Raw genomic sequence first — 22,318 nt, forward strand, 5'->3', positions numbered from 1 at the left:
CGGTGCTGGGATTAAGAGTACCCCCCTTATAAAAGTGTCCCAGTTTGGTTGATAAATTATTTTGTCATTCTAGTCAAAGCACAGATGAAATAAAGAATAAAAGCTTGTTTTGTGCAAGAAGCCAGACACAAAAAAACCCATGTCACATGATTTCATGTATGCATTTATACATTCCATTATTCATGAGTTATTAGAATAAGCAAATCCATACAGAGAGAAAGGAGATTAGAGATGCCTGGGTGGCTCAGTGGTTGAGTGTCTGCCTTCAGCTCAGGTCATGATCCCGGGGTCCCTCCCCAAAGGGAGCCCACTTCTCCCTCTACCTATGTCTCTGCTTCTCTTTCTGTATCTCTCATGAATAAATAAATAAAATCTTCATTTAAAAAGGAGATTAATGCTGACCAGGGACTGGGGGGGCCTGGGGGGAACATGGGGCATGACTGCTGATGGGCAAGGGATTTCTTTTTGGGGTGAGGAAAATGTTCTTAGGCCGATCGTGGTGATGGTTGTCGCAAAGCTCTGGGGATATATTCAAAACCACTGAACTGTACACTTTAAATGGATGAATTGTATCCTATATGAATTACGTAGCTCAGCAAAGCTGCCCCATTAAAACAAAAGTTAATAAAGAGTTAACCCACAGAAATGCTAGAAGGGCAAAACAAAAAAGCTTGTGCTCTGGCTTTCTGCCAGCGAGCACTCTGTCCTTTAAGGACTGTGCCTCCAGGAGAGAGGCCGAGGATTCATTCTGAGAGGATGTGGTAACTCTTGCGGGCCTCTGGAGGGCCCCCTGCACACAACTCCTGCATTTCTGTGAGGCTTCTAGGAACCAGAGAAGGAGCTGGAGGTTCCCTATGTGGTCATTCCTGAGCATCAGGGGTGGATTGGCCTTTTTTTTTTTCCCTTCTTTTTCTTTTTTTTTATGATAGTCACAGAGAGAGAGAGAGAGAGAGAGAGAGAGGCAGAGACACAGGCAGAAGGAGAAGCAGGCTCCATGCACCGGGAGCCCGACGTGGGATTCGATCCCGGGTCTCCAGGATCGCGCCCTGGGCCAAAGGCAGGCGCTAAACCGCTGCGCCACCCAGGGATCCCGGATTGGCCTTTAAATGGTGGAAGATGTCAGTGGGGGACCAGCGTCCTGAAGGCAGAGATTAACGGCTATATTAAGAGCCTGGTAACAAGAGGTGGCTGGAGGGAAGGTAAAAGAAGATTCTGACTGGGACTTGCCTTTCTTCAGTCATGCCCCTTACTAGAGTGCTCCCATTGAGGAAGGGAGAAGGAAGAGTCACCAGTGATGGTAGAGGTAGGTATGGGGATAAGAGTTTTTCTGCCTAGAGGAATTAAGCCCATTATTTCACATGTAGCACAGAGTCATAGTGGGGACGGATCTGTCACTTTGGTCAGGAATTCTAGAAAGCAAAGGACAATCCTGAGGAATCCACATGACAGGAGGATCCCTTAGCCCTTTGAAGAGATTACCTAGACCTAGGGATCTAGAACACACCCCATTCCCAATCCATCTACCATTATTGGGATCCTCATTCAAGGGAAGGGAGTTGAACTTGAAACTGTAAGAAGACTGAACATTTACCTTGTACATTTTTATATCCTCAACCCCCCTGGAACAGAGCCTGGCACTGAGCAGTGGCTGTTTAGGTGGGTGGGTGGACCATGCACACAGGGTTATGTGAGCAAAAAAGGCTACTGATGCAGCCTGGTGTCCTAGTCTAAGGCCAGGGTGTTGGGGCTAGGCCTCCAACAGAGGGTGCTATATGCCTGAAAGAGCAAGCCTGGGTCCAGCATCAGAAGCCTGGTTGGCCTGTACGGGTGATGGAGCTCTTGGCTCCTGGGGCGAAGATGGGGTGTTGAGCCTAGGAGATGCCGGTGAACTCAATGGCCACACACTCGAGGCAGGGAGGAGACAGACCTGTTCTCCTGCCTGGGCATTGCCTCAGCATTAGGGAAGGAAAACCAACCCTTTGCACAGAGGATAGGATCTGTGTCAGTTTTGTTCATTAGTCAACGCACAAGTGCCCAGCATGGTGCCTGGTACAGAGAAAAAACAGTACATATTTCCAAAATGGAATGAATGAACACATGAGTCTAGGGAAACGAATCCCAGCTGGACCATATTATTCTTGGACTAGATCTAAATACATATATCCTTAGGCTATACCTCTGGCCTTTGCCTCTTCTATTGCAGAAACCAGAGTGACCTATAAATTCCCGTAACAACTAGTAGAGGCTGTACCTGGGCAGGGCTTTCCACTGCATAGAGCTGAGTGCCGAAAAGACCAATGGTGAACCTAATTAGCTTTGGATGGAGGGAAATTTCTGGAAGATCAATTCCTACTTGTCTACCCTCTCCACTCCCCAAACCACGTGCAAAAACACAGTGTGGACAGACCGAGAAGGGACAGCTACAAAACCAGAACAAAGCCCTTCCACTGGGGTGACAACATCTTCAGGTGAGAGTGTCCATCTGACGTTTGGGAGTCTGAGATGCAGCTGTTGGGCCCAGAGGAGAATCCAGGAATAAAGGAGGGGTTGCTGAATATCCTGCAAGGAGCACCTCCTTGCTCCTTGCATATTGGAGCATATTGATTCCTCCTTTTTTCACATCCCTGCCCATTTCTTCCTTCATTGCAAGTCCTTGCTTTTCCTATTTGTCTTTATCATGGTCAAGGAAATCTGCAAAGAGGAATACAGTCAGGCACGGATGGGAAGGGGGGTGCAAAAGGAGGAAACAGAGGCACTACAACAGGCCATTCTTCCCCATCCTGGGCCAGCGGCAAAGCACATCCATCCCCAGGCCTTCCCTCTGGGTGGTGGTCTTATCTCTGGCAAGGTCATTCAAGGACAAAGTTCATGAAAACAAAACCAGTGAGTCCCTCATGACCAGTACATTCTACCTGAAAAGGTTGGTTACTGCAGACAGTGAGAGGATCTGAATGGCTTCTTTTTTCTTACGGGTTTGGAGTTCAAGCTTGAGTTGTTGAAAGCTCCTGTGAACTCATTGTTTCTTCTCTTAAATTCTTCTGGAATGAGATCCACCAAATCTTAAGATGTTAGATGTTAAGACTCTTAACCTGAAGAGGAAAAAGAGTTAAACTTTCAAAGTCTCTCCCTTTATTTACAGTTAGAAAAAGCCAAAAACTTTGGTGGCCAGTGATCAATTCATACCTCAGTGCACACACATTCACTTTCTCTCTCTCTCTCCCTCTCTCTCTCTCAGAAGGGGAGAAAAGAATAATAAGAATGACTCTGCCATATGTTAAGCCAACTAAAGATCATCACTTTTGCTCCTTGCTGATGGCTCTCCAGCTCACATGGGGGGACCAGTCGCATCTCTTTGTTGTGGATGCCAGTGGAGCCGTTGACCATCTTACCAGTGAGTGTGGAGTCCCAACCACATGGTGCCTCTCCTACTCCTCAAGAACTTGGAAACTGTTCTTAAGTGAAAACGGACAAATCCACACATGAAGGATGGGATTAGCCATCTGCAGAGATTGTCGGTAAACATGACCAAAGACATTGGAATCATCCAAAATTCAAGGTGACCAAGGAGGAAAACTGGACTGTAGTCATAATGTAGTGAGTGGGGTGATGCTCATGCTCAGTTCAGAGGATCCCATTGGGAATTCCTGGGGTGACTCTGTGGGCCTAAAGGCAGCACAAAGAGAGGTCAGTGAAGCCAAACTTGTTGTACGACCCCAGCAAGGAGGATGTGTGCTGGCTAGACCTCGGTGCACTAAGGTAAGGTTGTCCCCAGAGCTGGTCTGGGAGAAGGGGTCTCTCCTAGGATCTGAGCCAGAAGGTCTTTCTTTCTAAAGATGGATCACAGCTAGCCTTTGATTTTCTGCCCTGTGGCTTGACCTACAGAGGGAGAAGGCACTGGATAGATGGTGGCCTCCTTTCCTCTGATGTATTCCTCACTGCAAGTAGGTAACTCCTTATTCCGGGGGTGGGTGGAGATGGTGTGTTGCTGATGAATCAGGCCCCAAGGCAAGGCATGGTAGTCCCCAGTGCTAGTTTCCTAGGGATGCCTTAACAAATTAACACAAACTTGGTGGTTTAAGACAACAGAAATTTATCCTCTCACACTTCTGTAGGTCAAAAGTCTGAAAGCAAGGTGCCAGTAGGGCCAACACACCATCTGAAGGCTGGAGTGGAAAATCCTTGTCTTCTTCCTCCAGCTCCTGGTGGCTCCAGGTGTTCCTTGACTTGTGGCTGTATCACCCCATCTCCGCGTCTGTCTTCATGTGGCTTTCTCTTCTGTGTCTGTCTGTCTCCCCCGTGTCTCAACCCTTCCTCTGCTTTTCTCTTCTAAGGACATCTGTCATTGGATTTAGGACCCACCTGAAATTCAAGGTGATTTCATCTTGAGATCCTAACACTAATTATATCTGCAAAGGCACTGTTCCCAAGTAAGGTCATACCCACAAGTTCTGGGAGTAAGGATGTGGGCATATCCTTTGGGGGAGGCACAGTCGAACCAACAACCACACTGATGCACACACCAAGGCTCTGAGTCTGTCATGTGGAAACAGCCTCTGGGTACAGACTTTCTCAGGAAGAGCCAACCCTTGGGGTTCTCTTGGGGTGAACCACTTTCACTGAGGATACCCCTCCCTGTTGTATCTCACCCTTATGTTAAACTAATTTTGCCACTGGATCTGAAAAAGTACCTATGAGGGCCTGGCTGGCCCAGGGCCTCTCGTTGGACTAAATGCTCAGCTTTGAGGATCATATCCCCTAAGAGACAGGACCTACTTTAACAAAAAGTGTGGGGAATTCTTTTCTCTGCAGTTAATAGCTCAGCAACTACCTAGAAAGAAGCTTCTAGAGAAGGCTGGGTGTGGCATCAACAAGAAGCCAGATGAAACTCGTTTGTAAAACACACCATTTCCTCATCTTTTCCCCTAAGGGGGTCATAAAGAGATTTTGGCCGGCTCTGCCAATCCTAGATTGTCCTTCTGCTTTGGCTTTCAGCCCTGACAATGTAGCCCAGCACCTCAGGGATGGCAGCTCCTGCTTGGACAGGCCCCAGCCTGAGAGCAGCTGCCAGGCACAGGGAGCAGCCCTGAGAGGACTCGTGGGGCTCCAAGTGCGTGGGACAGACACTGAAGGGCCACAGTCTTTACTTACAGGCTGTGGATAAATCCCTAGATTCCAGAATCAGCCTGGGTTTGAATCCTCAATCTGCCACTGATTAACTATGTGATCCTAGGCCAATTCCTCAGTGCTCCCAAGCTTCATCTGAACAATGGGTGGCTGAGAAAATTGTTCATTTTCCAGGTAGACTGCTTAACATGTGCCTGGCTCTCAGTGTGTGTGTGTGTGTGTGTGTGTGTGTGTGTGTGTGTGTGTGTTCAGTAAGTGGCTGTTGTTATGGTTATTATTACTCAGAGGAAGGAAACTGGTCACACCCCTTTATCTGACCACCCCTCCGCCAAAGCTCAGAGCTAATGGGTTGGAAACAGAACCAGGAACCAGTGCCCTCCACCCCACAAATTCCTCCACTTTCCAGCCTAATTGTCCTTACAAATGTTTTTTCAATCACTCAGACCACGAGACTTTCTCTTCATGATCTACTGTATGTAAAATGCAGGGCTGGTTCTAGATCCACGGAGCCAGAAGGGAGTAAGTTCTCAGAAAATGCCCTGCCTTGTCCCTGACCACTCGTCCTGGAGACCTGGAAGAATTTCCATTGCCTTCTCAACCTGCAGCTCTCTCGTTGTGTTCTCTGATAGGAACTGACTTCACTCCAACAAAAGAGCCCAGCGTGGCATGTGGAACATTTGACAGAACACCTGGCAAGTAGAACTCAGCTCTAGAGTCTGTGAAAGAAAGGACCAAATGACTCCCACATGCGGAGTCCCTACTACACAGCACAACAGTGCCCGAGACACACAGCTTTTGGTCTGTTCCTGCTCCCCAAGTAAGAAGTCAAGGCGAGACCTGCCTCTCCTCACTTCCCACACAATCCTGCAGGAATTGACCTGGCCCACTCACCCCTCACTCAGCACCCCTGAATCATGCTGCTTTTCTTTCTTTTCCTCAAATGCCTAAGCTGTTCTCATCTCAGGACCTTTGCTTGGGTTGTGCCTCCTGCCAGATGTATTCTTCCCAGGATCTTTGTAAGGCTGGCCCTGCTGTGTCACTTAGGTCTCAATTAAGATGTCACCTCCTCAGGGGTGATGCCACCTAGACACCTCCCACCCTTCATTCACAAGCTGAGTAGCTTGATTTCTTTTCTTCTGTTGGGGAGCAGGATTTTACTGTCCCTTTGAAGGTTCTTCCAGCAGGATTAAGTGTCAGGTTGACATGAGATAGATTAACAGGAGAAAATAAAATTTAATTTTGGACCTACAAAAATTTTGTACACAGACATGGGAATTCCAAAGACAGGCAAAATGAGGTATGTATGTCATCCTGAACAAAGGAGAAGGCTGTAGGAGAGTTCAAAGGGAAGGAATGCAATTCACAGGGAGATGAAAAAGAATAAATATTTGGTCAATGAGTGTTTGGGTCACTCAGAAACAATGGGACAAAGAGGACTTTGATCAAAGGAGGCCTTTCTATGTTCCTCCCTGTCCACCATACCTAGTTCATAGTATAATGTAGTTATCTGGGGAGGCAGCTCTCTTCGTGGAGCAAGTCCTCTGTCCAAATTCTTTTTAGGTACTTCCTGGAAAGGGTCCTGGATCTGCTGCATTTTGATTGCTTTTTAACCCAACATAATCTTCATGACAAACCGACCCATCTTAGAGCATCCTGCCCTTGGTCTGTACAGTTCACAGTGCTCTGTATTTTAACTTCTTTTTATATGTTTGCAGGTTTATCATCTGTCTTCTCCATGGAGGGCAAGGATATACATCCTGGCAAGTGGTATGTACCAACTGGCAAGTTTCCTGAGTGCTGAGGGTAAAGGAGAGGGGGAATATGGGGAAGATTTCATGGGTGTGGTAGCTACTGAGCAGTGAATATTGTTTGGAGAGTTGAAGAATGGGACAGCACTTCAAATGAGGGCACTAGCAGAAAGGCTAGTGAGTCCAGGATGACAGTGAAAGTTTTGTAAGCACAGTGGGTTCACATTGAGGTTTAGCAAATGACATCAACTACTATTACTCTAGCAACATCAAGTGCTCCCCAGGGCCTGGATGGGAAGAATGGAGAGGAATGCACTCAGGAGGGTTTTGGTGGAGCCCCAGAAGCCAGGGGAGAGGCCAGGGATCAGTAGTAGCTGAAGAACAGAACATGAGACATGGGACCCTGGGATCCTCACTGTGTGCTGGAGCAAGCCTGGGAGCAGGAAATGAGTCACCAGAGGCCCCCAGGGCAGAGGCAAGGCGCACCTCTGAAGTGAAAGTCTATAGTCAAGCTACAAGCCCTGACTCTCACTGAGAGGGAGGCATTCTTTAATAGCTATCTGCTGAGTGAGTGGTGGGTGAGTCAATCAGAAAGGGTGGGAAAGGCAAGCTCTTGCAGTGCTGATCCCTGGCTCACCTTGGAGTGCATCTGTCCCTCTGCCAGGAGCCAAGTTTGCCACAGCTCAGCAACAAGTTGTCCATAGTTCTCTCTCTCTTTGTGGGATTAAGCTCAACTGTTCACTCCCCACCCGTCTCTTAAGGAAACTGTGAGGATTATCTGGTTAATCTTTTCAAAGCTCTTTGTAGACCCTTTATATGGAATGTACCAAAGATTTCTGGAATAGTGATACTGTATTTTGAACTTATGTGGCCATTTTCTTCTGAAAACTTTGGATGCCTTATTGTGATGGAGTGGATTTTCTTACAGTATGGTTCAACCTCCATTTCTTCACCTCCAGAGACATATAAGGTGAATTGTGTCTTCAGGATCTTAATCAGAAGCACTTTATTCAATCACTTGTTGGATTGTTAGCCTTTTAATAATTACTAGCCTTTGTTAATAAATTGAGTTGTAACAGTTTTTGCTGTTTTAAATATAAATCCTTTATCAAATATAAATATAGTATGTACATATATAGTCTAGATATAGCAATTTCCCCCTCAAATCTATGATGTATCCATTAATTTTCTCAAGTGTTTTTTTCATGGGAAGAACATTTAAATATTATGAAGTCAAATTTATTCATGTCTTCTTTTATGTTTAGTGTTCTCTGCATCTCAGCTAAGTCATTTCTGCCTCCTCCAAGCTTGTAAAAATAATCTCCTGTGCATACTTCTAGGAGCTTTATAGTTTTGGTTGTTACATTTAGGTTTATAATCTATCCATAATTAATTTAGGGGTAGGGTTAAGGTAGAGTCAACATTGATTTTGTCCTATAAGGGCATCCAATTATTCCAGCACCATTTGTTGAAAAGATTTTCCTTTTCTCCATTGAATTGCTTTGGCAGTTGTATCAAATACAAACTGGCAATTTAATTGTAGGTCTGTTTCTGGACTCCATTGATGTATAGGTATGTCCTCATGCCACTCTCAAATCTTAGTAGATTTGAAATATACTATGAGTATATTTCTTGATTAATATACCTTTATAGTAACCTTGAAATTTTGTCAAAAATTGTTATTTTATCATTTATAGTTATTTTAGGTAACTTTTTAATCTTGTTCAAAATTAAGTATTCTAAGTCCTATGTACTTCTTTATAAATTTTAGCATCAGTTTGCAAATTTCTGTGGTAAAAGCCTTCTTGGATTTGATTGAAATTGCACTGAATCCATAGATCACTATGGAGAAAAATGACATCGTAACAAAATAGCTTTTCAGACTATGGATATGACATACCTTTCTATTTATTTGGATCCTCTTTAATTTCTCTCAGAAGTGTTTGTATTTTTCAATGTATAGGCCTTGAACATATTTGTCAAATTCATCTCTAAATATTTTATGTTTTTGGTACAGTTGTTGTGTTGCCTTATTAAATTTCATTTTCAACTGTTCATTGTTAATATACAGAAATACATCTAATTTTCATATAGTAACTTTGTATCCTGCAACCTTACCAAATCTGCTTATTATTCCTAACATCTTTTGTGAAGTGGGGGGTAGATTCTTTGGGATTTTTTACATATGCAACCATATCAACTGTGAATAAAGACATTTTTTACTTTTTTGTTTATACTCTTTATCTTTATCTTTATTGCCCTGTTTAAGCTCTTTAGTACTATGTTGGAAAGAAGTGGTAATAATGAAAATCCTTATTGCCTATTTTAAGGGGAAACACTCAATTTTGCATAAATTGATATTAGTTGTAAGTTTTCACAGATGTATTTTATTAGGTTGTTATGAGATGGACAGTGTTCTATCTCCTCAATGCACATGTTGCAGTAATCCCCTGTCCCTAGGATGGGACTGTATCTGGAGACAGGATATTTACAGAGGTGATAAAGCTAAAATGAGACCATTGGAGTGTACCCTAAGTCAATAGCTGGTGTCCCTAGAAAAAGAGGAAATCTGGACTCGGATTGAGTGAAGATCATGTGAGGAATCCTTGTGCATTGTTGATGGGAATATAAAATGGTTCAACCACTCTGGAAGACAGTATGACTGTCCCCCCACCCCAAAATTAAACACAATACCATGTGATCCAACAATTCCACTTCCAGGTATATGCCCCCAAAGTACTGAAAGCATGGACTAAAACAAGTATTTATACACCAGTGTTCATAGTAGCATTATTCACAATAGTCAGAAGGTGGAAACAACTCAAAACCCATTGTCAGAAGACTGAATAAATAAAATGTGGTTTTGTTTACATACATACAAAAGAATATTATTCAGCCTTAAAAAGGAATGAGATTTGGATACCTGTTACGACAAAGATGAACCTTGACAACGTGCTAAGTAAAATAAGCTGGACACAAAAGGACAAATATTGTACCTAGAAGAGCCAAATCCACAGAGACAGAAAGTAGAACAGTGGACCAGAGGTTAAGTGTAGGACAGAGTGAGGGGTTCGTGCTGAGTGGATGCAGAGTCAATTTAGGATAATGAACAAGTTCTGGAGATGGATGGTGGTGATGGCTGCACAACAGTGTGAAGGTACTTAATGCCACTGAACAGTATACTTAAAAATGGCCAAAATGGTAACATGTAATGTATAACTTATTTCAATAAAAAAACGGAAGTGCCAGAAAACACATTGTATTCTTTATTTTCTAGATAAAGGAAACAAAGAACAGATATCAAAGAACTTAAAGTTGCACTAGGAAAGGGCAAAACTAGAATTTGCATACACAGAGTAAGTTCAAAGGCAGTGGTCTTGACAACTCACTATAGTGTCTCTTTCCATGGTATCTGTAGTGATAATGTTCCTAATAGCAGAAATATGGAAACAATTTATGTCCACAAGACAGCTCAATTGTGAACCATCCTTTTAGTATGAGTTTACAAATCCATTAAACTTATGTTTCTAAAGAATTTTCTAATGACACGGATATTTATTTACACATTAAGTGGGGAAATGGCAGTACACCAAAACGAATTTGCATTATGAACCAAGTTACATATTTTAGACAGATTTAGTTCAAGTAAGTTTGAGCACAAAAAGATGGGATCCTATCCAAGTTATAAGGCAGTTATTTTGGACTTGTAAGATTTGAAGTGATTTCTTTTCATACTTTTCCTAGTATTTTTTGTATTAGTTATTCAATTGCTGTGTAACAAATTATCCCCAAACTTAGTAACACACTTACTTAGTTACTTAGTAACTTAGTACTAGTTACTTAGTAACTTAGTTACTTAGTAACTTAGTAATACACAATGAATATGTATTTTGTCTCAAAGTTTCTAGGGGTCAAGAATTTGTGAGCAGCTTAATTGGATGGTTTTGGCTTGCCATTTCTCATTAGGATCAGTCATATGTCAGCAGAGGCTACAGTCACTTAAAGCTTCACTGGGTTTGGCGGATTTGCTTCCAATATGCCTACATGGTTGACGAGTAGATTCCTCTCCACAATTATCCTTGGGTGTCTTTACAATATAGTAGCTGACTTTCCACAGAGTTAGTGCTACCCTTGAGACCCAGGGGAATAGCTGCAATGTCTTTTATGACCTAGCCTTAGATGTCACACATAGTCACTTCCACAATATTCTATTAGACACACAGACTGATCCTGATTCATGCAAAGGGAGACTACACAAGGGAATGAATTCCAGAAGGTGAGTATCATTTTGGAGGCTGGCTATCACAACTTCAGACTTTGTAAGTGAACTAATGGGAAACAAGTAGAGTGTCATGATTAGAAGTGTGGGTTCTAGAGCCACATTGCATAGTTCAAATCCTGGTTCATCCATGTAAAATGGTTTTATCAAATATAAAAATGTACATAATCCTGAGCAAGATACTTGGCCAATATGTGCCTCACTCTCTTCATCTATAAAACAAGAATGAATATAATAACCAGTTTACAGGATTGTTGTGAGGATTTAATGAGTTAATATATGTAAAGCCCTAGAAGACCACCTGGCCCATAGTAAGTGTTACATAAGTGCTGGTTATTATTATTATTATTTTTAAAAGACTCATTTGTTTGAAAGAAAGAAAGTGAGTGGGGGAAGGACAGAAGGAGAGAGAGAATCCTGAAACAGACACCCCACTGAACGTGGAGCCCCATGGGGAACTCAATCCCAGGACCCTGAGATCATGACCTGAGCCAACATCAAGAGCTGGCCACTGAATGGAATGAACCATCCAGGTGCCCCCTGGCTATTGTCATTTATTACTTTTAAAATCAGAAAACTGGGGATCCCTGGGTGGTGCAGTGGTTTGGCGCCTGCCTTTGGCACCTGCGATCCTGGAGACCCGGGATCGAGTCCCGCATCGGGCTCCCGGTGCATGGAGCCTGCTTCTCCCTCTGCCTGTGTCTCTGCCTCTCTCTCTCTCTCTGTGACTATCATAAATAAATAAAAATTAAAAAATAAAATAAAATCAGAAAACTGATTAATGGAACAATCATTTAAAGGTTGTATAGCATGATCCCAATCATGTAAAAAATCTATATATGCATAAAAAGGAAGTTCACCATTATGTTAATGTTACTTATCTCTGGGTTGTGGGATTACGAGATGTGACTTTTACTTTTTTCTTTCCACATAAATGGTATCCGAGTTTTCTTTTTTTTTTTTAAGATTTTATTTATTTATTCATGAGAAACACACAGAGAGAGGCAGAGACATAGGCAGAGGGAGAAGCAGGGTCTCTGTGGGGAGCCTGATGTGGGACTCGATCCCAGGACCCCAGGATCATGACTGATCCAAAAGCAGATGCTTAACAACTGAGCTGCCCAGATGCCCTGGTATCTGAGTTTTCTGTTGAGGGTGTTATTAATTTTATAATGATAAAAACAATAAACTATTTTGTAAACATTCATTGTGTAACATTAAATGTTCATCCAGCTATTTTATTTGTTTATATCAACAAACATGTGGAATAGCTACACTGGAAATGATCTAGTTAAAAAGCACTAATTTCCCTCAACCTGGACTTAAAAATAAAGGCCCCAAAGCCAACATCAGTAAAAAGCTGAGTTTCATATCCACTTTGGATGTACTTTTTTTCCCTCATCAAAGTAAGTGGGCAACTCTGAACTAGGTTATAGTAACATGAAACTCAGCAAATACTTATGATATGTACCAAGAACTGTGGTAGGAGCTTGAAGGGAATAGGTCTTTGTATTTGTTTTAATGTTTATTAGAAGAAAGGAATTTAATGCTTGGTGTTTGTGATTCTCTATGCCTCGAGCTTTGCAGGCTCAGCCCCAAAGAGGTTATTGCACTTCCTCCCAATGCTGATTTTACACCATAGCTAGCCATCTATCCTTTAACAAATCCAGGTATATTAACCAAGTTTAAACAAGATTTTAGCTGAAAAGCAAGTAGGAACCATGTGGTCCAAGTAGTCAGGATCAGGCCCAGCCTAGAAACAGGCCTCTAGATGCAGGTGGTTCTCCTTGGCACACAGGACCTACCTTTAAAATTTTGACTTTATTATTATCAAAACAAGATTCCTCTTTATTTCTACAACAAATCCAGTCAGTAAAATATTTACCTTATTTTAAAATGTATTTCTTTTTTAAATAAACTTTTTAATTTTAGAATAATGACAGTTGTACAGACAAGTGACAAATACAAAGTTTTCAGATATCCTTCATGCACTTTCCACCAGTGTTAACATCTGTCATTACCATGGTACATTTGTCAAAACTAAGAAATTAACATTGGTACAGTACCATTAATTAAACTCCAGACATATCTGGATTTTATCCATTCTTTTCATTAATGTCCTTTTTCTGTGCCAAGATCTCACTCAGGATCTCGCACTGCACTTAACATGTCTCTTTAGGCTCCTTTGATCTTGACAGTTTCTCAGTCTTTCCTCAAGTCTTATTCATGAACTTGACAGTTTTAAAGAATGCTGGTCAGATATTGTGTAAAATGGTGCTTAAAAAAAATTTATTCATTTATATTTGAAGGAGAGAGAGTGTGTGTGCCTGTATTCAGGTGAATGGGGGAAGGGGAGCAGGGCAGAGGGAAAGAGGGAATCTCTCCCTACTGAACCCGGAGCCTGACACAGGGCTCGATCCCAGGACCCCAACCAAGATCATGACCTGAACCTAAACCAAGAGTCAGCTGCTTAACCAACTGAGCCACCCAGACACCCTGTCAAATTTGCTTAATTTGGGGTTGAGTGATGTTTTCTCTTGATTAGACTAAGGTCATAGGTTAGAGGAAGCATACCCAGAGGTAAAGTGACTTTATTTCTTAAAGATTCTTCAAAGCCTTCAAAGCTAATGTGATGTTATGTATCATTAATTCTCAGGAAGGAAAGCTATTTCTTAGAGAACAAATTTCAAAGAAAGTGTATCAAAGGGTAACTTTCTCTTGCATCCTTTGTTTTCCTGTATGTTTTCACTCCAATCATATTTGTTAGTCAGATGTCTGAGTTTGTCCTCAATGTTTTGAAGCTGGCTCAGCAATGAGGGTCTTTCAAGGGTTTTGGAGCTCCTTCTATACTGGGTGCCTTTTGTTGCACCACCTGCAGGGTGAGGGACCCATGACTAACATAGGTCCCTACTCTCGAGCTCTCCTTTAATTGGAGAGACAAAGTGTTACAAACTGATATAAACCAATTTAGTTTCATGATCAAGTTCCTTTTGCAGGATGACAGTAGCTTCTAACAATTAGGATACATGGAGGGAGGGCTACAGTTATTCCCTCATCCCACCACCTCCCTACCAGGTATTATGTTACAATGAGGGCACATATTAGGCCACTTTTTACGAGGTGAACCAACTTTTATTAGCAAGCAAGTAAAAAACCATCTCTCAACCTATTCTGTAATTTTGGTGAAGTCCTTGCTCTGTTCTTTCAGACCCTCCAACGCCTTGCATGAAAGTTTCACTAGACATAAATGCAACTGTATCCTGACAATAGATAGACTCCTTAATATCAGAGGGCAGAAGCCTCCAGTAAGTGCAAGGCCCAGGGCTGAGTGGTGTTTGGACTCAGGTTCTCTGTTCTGCTCACGAGAGCACAAGAGATACAAGTCCTTCTGGTCCACTGTATATCCTGAACACCACTCATTCTATGAGTTAAAAGTTATTTCTGCATCCCTCATTCAAAGGGTCAATCCTCTGGTGCAGACTTAAATAAGAATATTTGAAGTTGGGCAGCTTTTTAAATGTTCACCTACCATCCTTGATGTATGTGTTCCTGATTAGATACTCCAAATACTAACTAAAAGCACCAAGTTGTGGATGAAAATTAATTCATAGGCATATATTATACAGTTAAAAATATAACAAAATTGAAACAAGTTTACTATAGTGTGAAAGGAACAGATAAAGGTCTGTATAAAGTGCTGTGAAGTCCAAGCAGGGATCTGGAGGGGTCCTAGGAAGGCTTACAGTAATGGTGCAGGAAAGTCTACAGATGGGGTGGTCTTAAGCAGAGCTGCTTGGGACAAATGGTTTTTCCTCAGGGCCCCCGGGAGAAAGGGATAGAGGGGGCCACCAAGAAAGGGCGCAGAGGCAGGACAATGTTTGGTGTAGGCATGGGGTTGTGGAGGGAGGGACAGTGGTAATGGAGACTGGAAAGACAAGGCAGGTGCAAATCTTGAAAGTTCCCTCAGACTGAGGAATGTGGATTTTATTCTATGGGTAACAGGGAGCCATTAGAAGACTTTAAGTAGGGTTTTTAAGTACATGACCAGATTTCTAATTTTGAGTGATATCTTGGGCAGCCACACTTCAGGACAGTGGGAGGAGATGGAACTGGAATTAGAGTGACCAGTTAAAACTTCGGGTAATGGTTCTGACAAGAGCTGCAGACTACATGGATGGACGGTGAGGGAGAGATAATAAAGCCACCTTCCTGAGTGAGCACTTACTCTGAGCTCCGGTCCTATTCCAAGTACTCTCCATCTATTACATCATTTCAGCCTTATAACCTGATGAGGTTGGTACCATTCTCACCTCAATTTAGAAATAAAGAAAGTGAGGCCCGGATAACTTTGCCAGATAAAATATTGGATGCCCAATTATAATTGAATTTCAGATAAGCAAAGAATGCTTCTTCAGTATGACCATGTCCAGGCAATATCTGGTTTGTTAAAGCTGGCCCTCTTAAGTCCAGAAAGGTGAAGTAAGTTGCTCAAGGAGTCACAGCTGCCAAGGGGCAGTGCCAGAGCTGGAATGGGGTGGGCAGATGGGAGAGCGGCTGGGCTGCACCCTCCTCGCCCCGCCGTCCCCGCAGGTAGATGCAGCAGGGTGCTATAGGGCCACAGAGAGGACTCCCGGAGGATAGGAACCTTGGCCAGGCTGTTAGTCATCAGGCAGCCCTCTGTGTGCCCTTTCAAATCTTCCCCAGAGCGTCTATTTTCTTAGAACAGGTCTACAAACCTCCTATAAACCATCTTAATGCTTGGAGCAAAATCCATGCCCTGTGACTAAGTAACTAAAATCCCCTGGATCTCCAAAGCACTCTCTGCCTTAAGGGTTCTGAACCTTTTTAAGGGTTTCCAGTTCCACTCTCCAGTTAAGCACCATAATTAGGAACTTATTCAGACCGGATCTGCACACAATATGCATTTACTGCTCTACCTACCTGTTGCTACTGGCCTGGGATATAAAACATAGAAGCGTTTGAACAGATTTAATAAGGTTTCACCCGATGTGCAATAGACCATTGGACTTTCAACATTAGGATGTTTCAAATACTCAGTAAGTGAATGCTAGGTGCTGGCAACACAGTGAGGTCGGGGCAGGCTTACTACCCTGAAGACAAAACTACCTTTCAGAGTTTCATGAAAAAGATACAAAAAACAGACTCAGCACAATGCAGAGGCATCCCACCTTCTTCCATATATTGTAATAAGGGAATGTAGAGGAGGCAGTGGAAATCCAGAGCCGGGAGTTTCGAACTTCGGCCAAGAAGAAGGTGGGATCCCGAGGACCAGGCTGCTCACAGTGTGATCCTCAGACCTGTGCCACCATCGGCATTACCTGAGAGCTCCTTAGCAGGCAGGCCGAGGGCCCCACCCAAACCTACAGACTCAACCTGCAAGATTCAAGGCTGACTCCCGAGCACGCAGAAGTTTGAGAAGCATGCCCTTGGAGGACACCAGAGATGGATGGATACATGAAATGAATCTGGAAGGACAAAGAGTTTTTCAGATGGGTTCTAGAAGGGAAGGCCTTGGAGGGAGGGAACGGCATAAGCAAAAGCCTACAGCTGTGGAAAGGAATATATTCAGGACAACCAGAAAACTGTGGTTTTTCTAGAGCTCAGTAGTACATGGGGGTGAAGGACGGAGCGACTGGAAGGATGGCAAACCACCTCAGAGGGAGAAAGATCACGGGTGGCTATGTGGCCATGGTGAAGGGCTTCAGTTTTTAAATATGGTTTCCCAAGCATGTAAAGCTGTGTAAATACAAAGTATAAAATAAAATAATGAGTGGAAGGTATAAACAAAACATTACAGATACCGCCTCCTGTGCATTCCCACCTTCTTCCATTCTATTCACCTCTCTCCTGCCTAGACCTAACTACTTCTGAGTTTGGTGCTTAGCATTGTCATATGTGCTTTTATAATTTTCATACATATGTTTGTATATGCAAAAATAATGTTTTGCATGCTGTTACCATACGTATTTTACCACAACTTCATTTTTTGCTGAAGCAACTTTATGTTGTTGAGATTTATCTGCGGTGAACACCTGGCTCTGGTTAATTCACCGTTAATTATCATCTGGTACTTCTTTGGATGGTTATGTCACTATTTCTTTGTCTAGTCTCCTAATGTGAATATGTGGAGGCCGAGAAAAATTAAGGCCATTCCACCTCAAGTTTAGCATTAGCACAAGTACAGCCATCTTAGGCCCCTGGGAATAAGAGCTGAACTTTACAGGAAAAACTGCAGAATGTCCATGACAGGGAATCCCATATCAGAAAGACAACAGCCCAAACCAGTGGCAGAAAGTCCCATATTAGAATGAGAACTGAGCTCAGTGCCCTTGAAAGCCCCACATCAGAATGTAAACAGAACTTGAGAAATCCCTCCATCCCTTCTGGAAATCCCCTAGACCAGCCCATAAAAAAAACCCAGCTGTAACCCACTTTGGGGTCCAAGTCCCTGCTCCACTGTGTCGGGTATACTTGGACCCTAGCTCGAGCTTGTAAATAAACCCTCGTGCGCTTGCATCGGTGTCGGCTCCTTGGTGGTTTCTTGGATGCGCAATCTTGGGCACAATATTTTTTGTTTCCACTATACACAATGCTTGAATGAAGGTGTTACCGGCCTCCTAGTACACATGCCTGAGTTTCTCTAGGAATGAGTTTTCTAGGAATGGGGTTGCAAGGTCATATCTTCAACTTCACTAGAGACCAGCAGATTGTTCTCTAAAATGCTTGTACCAGTTTACACTCTCAACAGCAAAGCAGGAAGGTACCTTTTTCCCTATGTCCTCTCCAACACCTGATATTGTCACATTTTAAAATTTTTGCCACTTTGATGACAGTGGGATGGTATATCTCATTTTTGTTTTCATTTCCTCAGTGACTAGCGAAGTGAAATGTCATCTGTAAGAGCAATGTTAGTTCAGTTAACTCTTCAAGCAGCTAGGATTAAAGAAACATCCAGGTGGCTCTTTCCACCTTCCAGATCAGCTCACAGCATAGCACATTCTATTAAACTGGCCTGAATCCCTAGAGTCATGTCACTGTAACAAAGAATTTTAAAACAGATTTTTTTTTTTGCCCCTCTAAGTCTTCAACATTCATTTTAACTCTCTTGCAAATGTAAAACACTAGAGGAAGGAAAATTATGATTTGCCTTGTGGCCCTCCACGCTAAGAGATAGCCTGGACCTCACATCTCTCAAAAGGAAAGGTCTTACTGAAATATCAAGTCCCCTTCTCTCCATCCATCCTCACACTGATGCTGCCTCATTCTGACTCTCCCTATCTGCCACCATGTACTAGTTTCTTATTGCTGCTATAATGAATTGCCACAAACTCTATGGCTTAAAATACCACATAGTTATTATCTCCCAGTTCTGGAGGTCAGAAGTCCTATGGGTCTCACTTTGGAAAATTAACACATCAACAAAACTGCATTCTTTGAAGTCTCCAGGGAAGAATCCTACTCCTTACCTTTCTACCTTGTAGAGGATTACATTCCTTGGCTCATGGCCCCCTTCCTGCATCTTCAAAGCCAGAAATGGAGGTGAGCCTGGGTGGCTCAGTGGTTGAGCGTCTGCCTTTGGCTCAGGTTGTGATCCCAGGGTCCTGGGATCGAGTTCCTCATCAGGGTCCCCACTGGGAGCCTGCTTCTTCCTCTGCTTATGTCTCTGCCTCTCTCTGTCTCTCATGAATAAATAAAATCTTAAAAAAAAAAAGCCAGCAATGGCCAGCTGTACCACCCTGACGCTGCTTCCTTCTCCTCCCTTTTTTTTCCTTATGAGAACCTTGTGATTATCTTGGGCCCACCTGGATAATCCAGGATAACCTCCCATTTCAAGGTCTTCAGTATAATCAATTCTGCTAAATCCTTCTTGCTATGTGAGGACACATATTTCCAGGGCCCAGGGATTAGGATACAAATATCTTTGGGGGCCATTATTTTACCTATATATTTTTAGGCCTATGCTTCTTAAATTAAAAGTTGTGACTCCTAATCAATATAGTGGTTTGGAAGCAGTGTTTTTTTCCAGTTTCACTGAAAAATAACTGACATATATCACATAAAAATTAAAGGCACACAGTATGATGGTTTGATTTACATCTATTGTGAAATAATCATTGCAATATGGAACCAGCATTTTTTTACAAACAGAGTACTTTGCTTCTAAGTAAGGTGAAGTATTGTTTCACTGACTTTTGTATTGTTTTGTATTGTTTCATGGATTTCGGCTTTCCTGTGTGTGTGTGCGCATACACACACACACACACATATGCATATGTATACATTTGTGTGTGTGTTACTTGGTTAGTGTTATAAATATAAAACCTCTTTCTTACTGGGAATTTTTATAATAAAAAAAAAAAGAAGGAAAGCAACTCTGGAACTTACATAATAGTCTTCTAATTGGTCTTTCTGCCTCCAGGCTCTCCAATCCATCCTCCACACTGCTGCCAAAAAGTTGTTCCTAAAAACTAATTGGACATGTCACTCTACTGAAAAATCTCTAATGGCTCTCCATAGCCAAGTTACATATTCTCTGCTTGCTCCAGATCCACACTATCCACTTTCTACCCCAGGGCTGACCATCCTAGACTGCCTCACCCAACACCTTTGATTTGACTTCCAATTGGGTGTGGACAGTGGGAGACAGTGGAAAAGGTCAGAGCACTGGAGGAGAGAAGTTTTGGGCACTCGTCCTCAGCTGCTTCTCTCCTGGGCAAGGCCAGTTTCACGGGACCTGTACACCGCACAGAGCCCTGTGCTCAGAAGGGTCCCATGTTTGATTTAATGCTATGCTGACATAGCATTAAATCTTGGAATTCTTAGTAATTTTTTAACAAGTGGCTTTTTTAAAAAAAAATTTTGCACTGGGCCCTGCAAATTATATCACGAGTTCTGCTTTTAGGTCACATGTTGCAATGACAATGTCCCTCTGCCAAAGGCACAGCTGCTGTCTGAGACCCCTTTCCTACAACTACAACTGTTGGGTTCTAGTACCTACTTTCCCACTTGCCTCAGCAGTCCTACAAGTGATGGTAGCTTCCTGCAGCTGCTGGCCCTGGGGTGCTTGCGCATCCCATGATAGTTCTCTTTAGCCCTGCCCACCCTGTACAAAGTTCCTTCATTAAACTCACTTCACCTCTTTCAAGAGCGTTATCTGTTTCCTCTCAGGACCTTCACTGACAGTCTACAGGATTTTATCTGCCATGTTGGCATTACTAAAACTGCATGATGTAGTCCCTCCTTATCTTGTAGCTGATGTGCCGTGCTACTTCATTCAAACTATGACCAAGCTCCAATCTTCTCATGGTTTCTTAAGCATGCTATGTTTTCTCAGATCTTTAGTGTTCTTCCATAGAATAAAATTTTGGCTGGACACATAGCTACCCAGATTAAGACAATATGCCTCAGCTTCTCTTGTAGTAAATGTGGCCATGTGACTAAATTCTGGTGAATGCCATGTAAGTAGAAGTGCTTGTGTATGTGGCAGATTTCAGGGAACTTCCCTAACAGTGTCCTGGAACACTCTCCTGGGCTGGTTTTTCTATGTTCTTTCCTCCATCTTGAGGCCCTGAAATGTGGGCTATGTTGGACTATGAGAATAGGGAACATACCTTAGGAGTGGCAGCATATAAGGATTTAGAAGGGACTGGAAAATTTTGGGGAACAAAGCCTTCCTACCAGCTTTGGATTAAATGCCTAAAGGTTTTACATAAGGAAGAGATAAACTCTTTTTAAGCCACTGATATTTGGGTTTTCTTACCAATGAATCTGATCCTAACTAATGCTATATCTATCATCATTCACTAAATAAATGTTTATTGAGAACCTCCTGGGTCCTGAGCACTGCTCTAGACTCTTGGAGATGCAATTTTGAATAAGCAGGTGGCAATGGAGCCATCCATGCAGATGGAAATAGTGGTAGTTTGAAGTGGTCAGAGATAGAGTATTCTTGGGAGAACAAATAAAGACTTGGAAGAGCACAGACAAGATTTCAAAACAGGACACAGATGATGACATAGAACACAAAGTCTCAGAAAACACAAGAAGTTACAACCATATAAAAATAAATAAAATAAAAATAAATAAAATTCAACCATATACTGCCCCAAATGTATATTACTAGACCAAATGACTAAGAAAGGAAAATAAGGAACAAAATATGTTATGCAAATAGAAGCAAAAACAGAGCAGGAACTGAGTTATCAATGTCAAATGAAGACTTCTAAAGGAAAGTATTAAACGGACACAGTGAGTGACTTTTTCTTGGTAAAGGAGAATACAAAAGACAAAGAAAATGCCGTCATAAGCAATTATGTGTCAGATTACCTACACCAAAATACATAAGCCCAAAACTATTAGAATTATATGTATAAAATTTAGAAAAATAATACTACTGAGAAAATGATAATACTCTCTTATTTAGCCCTCCAAAGATTAGGTGATAATAAATAATTTTGGATATAATAGATGTGAACACTTTATTTTTTAAAAAGCTCAATGCAAACTCTATACCATAAAACAGATATTAAAACTTTTTTTAACCAACCATGTACTATGTATGTGAAGGGGTAGAGGGCATATGCGAAATAGCTGTACCTTTCCCTCAATTTTGCTGTGAATGTAAAACCGCTGTAAAAAAATTTTTAATTTTTAAAAAGCATATATTTTGAATATTTTCAAACTTTAAAGAAACAGGTACAAGTAACAATCTAATCACTATATTATAAAACTAGAAATCACTACCACAAAAAATCTCTAGTTCTCTTAAATAAAACACACACACACACACATACATAAATGCACATGTGCAAGCGCACACACACATATGTACCCACATATACACTGTACATATTTCTGGGGCTAAAGAGGAAGCTAAATTTGCATCAATGTAATATTAATAATATAATCATAAAAAGTGGTACCTGGGTGGCTCAGTTGGTTAAGCTTCTGACTCTTGATTTCAGCTCAGATCATGCTCTCAGGGTTATGGAATGGAGCCCTCCATGGGACTCCTCACTCAATGGGGAGTCTACTGAAGAGTCACTCTCTCCCTCTACCCTCCCCACCATGCTCTCTCTCTCTCTAATAAATAAATAAATCTTTTTTAAAAAAGAATATAATCATAAAGAGAAGCTACAGACCAACA

At 42.1% G+C, this 22,318-nt stretch overlaps 1 protein-coding gene and 1 pseudogene across 3 annotated transcripts in view; both read left to right on the forward strand.

Moving 5' to 3' along the window:
- Positions 1-11,061: 11,061 nt before the first annotated feature.
- The window catches only part of SLC7A1 (solute carrier family 7 member 1), a 139,713-nt gene continuing 128,456 nt past the window's right edge, over positions 11,062-22,318 (forward strand). For both annotated transcript variants that reach the window (XM_077868242.1, XM_077868238.1), the window contains exon 1: positions 11,062-11,148. The gene's annotated coding sequence lies outside the window, so the exon portion shown is untranslated. The remainder of the gene's footprint in view (positions 11,149-22,318) is intronic.
- Positions 11,090-22,318, forward strand: part of LOC144295769 (RNA-binding motif protein, X chromosome-like) — a 34,340-nt pseudogene continuing 23,111 nt past the window's right edge. Inside the window, exon 1 of the transcript XR_013362870.1 lies at positions 11,090-11,148. The product of XR_013362870.1 is annotated as an RNA-binding motif protein, X chromosome-like (transcript). The remainder of the gene's footprint in view (positions 11,149-22,318) is intronic.

The sequence above is a fragment of the Canis aureus genome, chromosome 24 (assembly GCF_053574225.1).
Source record: "Canis aureus isolate CA01 chromosome 24, VMU_Caureus_v.1.0, whole genome shotgun sequence".
NCBI lineage: Eukaryota > Metazoa > Chordata > Mammalia > Carnivora > Canidae > Canis > Canis aureus.